Source organism: Rhinoderma darwinii, chromosome 1 (assembly GCF_050947455.1).
Source record: "Rhinoderma darwinii isolate aRhiDar2 chromosome 1, aRhiDar2.hap1, whole genome shotgun sequence".
Taxonomy (NCBI): Eukaryota; Metazoa; Chordata; class Amphibia; order Anura; family Rhinodermatidae; genus Rhinoderma; species Rhinoderma darwinii.
In genome coordinates this window covers 332333128-332335198 of record NC_134687.1, presented here as the reverse complement: position 1 = coordinate 332335198, position 2071 = coordinate 332333128, and positions in this window count along the sequence as shown.

Below are 2071 nucleotides of genomic sequence, written 5' to 3'. Positions count from 1 at the left end.
TTACGTGGTGACTTGCCAATCATGAAGGTGTTATTGAGGACAGTAGTGGAGGAGAGTTAACAGACTGAGAGCTACGTAATGGTAAGAGCAGAGTTCACAGCAGCACTGAATCTGCACGCTCATCTCCTGAAATACTCTGTGCAGCCTTAAACTCTGTGGACAGGTCAGGATCCTGTTTCTTTTAAAAGCTGCACTGTAGCTCAGCCTTATATAGTGGATCGAGCGGGTTCCCTAGCAGCATTTAAAAGAAACAGGATCCTGACCTGTCCACAGAGTTTAAGGCAGCACAGAGTATTTCAGGAGATGAGCACGGCCGGCCACAGGCAGCCGGTCGTTTTTCCAAGCCGTGCTCCCATTATGCACACGATCGTAAAAACACCCGTTATTGCGGGTCGTAATTACGACCCGCAATAACGGGCTCATAGACTTCTGTTACCCACGGGTACCTTCCCGTTTTCTCACGGGAAGGTGCCCGTGCCGTTAAAAAAATAGAACATGTTCTATTTTTCTATTTTACGGGTCGTGCTGCTATAATTAGGGTATGTTCACACGACAGCGTCCGTAACGGCTGAAATTACGGGGATGTTACCGCCTGAAAACATCCCCGTAATTTCAGCCGTAACGGCATGTGCAGGCGCTTGAACGCCGCGTCCATTACGGACGTAATTGGCGCTGCTATTCATTGGAGTCAATGAATAACGTCTCCAATTACGGCCAAAGAAGTGACCGGTCACTTCTTTGAGGGGGCGTCCATTTACGCGCCGTCATTTGACAGCGGCACGTAAATATACACCCTTGCTTTCAATGGGCAGATGTTTGTCAGCGCTATCGAGGCGCTATTTTCGGGCGTAATTCGGGGCAAAAACGCCCGAATTACGTCCGTAATTAGTGCGTGTGAACACACCCTTAGGGTATGTTCACACGCACTAATTACGGACGTAATTCGGGCGTTTTTGCGCGTCGATAGCGCTGACAAACATCTGCCCATTGAAAGCAATGGGCAGACGTTTGTCTGTTCACACGAGGCGTATATTTACGCGCCGCTGTCAAATGACGGCGCGTAAATAGACGCCCGCGTCAAAGAAGTGACCTGTCACTTCTTTGGCCGTAATTGGAGCCGTTATTCATTGACTCCAATGAATAGCAGCGCCAATTACGTCCGTAATGGACGCGGCGTTCAAGCGCCTGCACATGCCGTAACGGCTGAAATTACGGGGATGTTTTCAGGCGGAAACATCCCCGCAATTTCAGCCGTAACGGACGCTGTCGTGTGAACATACCCTTATAATGACAGCACGGCTCGCAAAAGTGGCCGGCTGCCCGTGGCCGGCCGTGCTCGTAATTACGAGTCGTAATTACGAGCACGGCCCGTAAAATAAAAAAATAGAACATGTACTATCTTTTTAACGGCAGGGGCACCTTCCCGTGAGAAAACGGGAAGGTACCCGTGGCTAACAGAAGTCTATGGGCCCGCTATTTCGGGTCGTAATTACGACCCGTAATAACGGGTGTTTTTACGGTCGTGTGCATGAGGCCCCGTAATGACGGGTGGCTACATGTGTGCACCCGTCATTACGGCAGCGTTGCTAGGCGACGTCAGTAAATAGTCACTCTCCAGGGTGCTGAAAGAGTTAACTGATCGGCAGTAACTGTTTCAGCACCCTGGACAGTGACTACCGATCACAATATAGAGTACCTGTAAAAAAAAAAAGACGTTCATACTTACCGGGAACTCCCTGCTTCCTCTAGTCTGGTCTCCTGGCCGTTGCCTTGGTGACGTGTCCCTCGCGACATCCGGCCCGACATTCCTTGATGACGATGCAGCCCATGTGAGCGCTGCAGCCAATCACGGGTTGCAGAGGCCTCTGCAGCCAATCACAGGCTGCAGAGGCCTCTGCAGCCAATCACAGGCTGCCGCGTCAGAAAAGAAGGTCGGACTGGAGGAAGAAGAGGGACTCGTCACCAAGACAACGACCAGGTATGTATGAAATGCTTTTTATTTTATTTTTAATCAGCAGCCTCTTTTCTCTATCAGCGATTGATAGAGATAAGTGGCTGCCGATTTGTATCA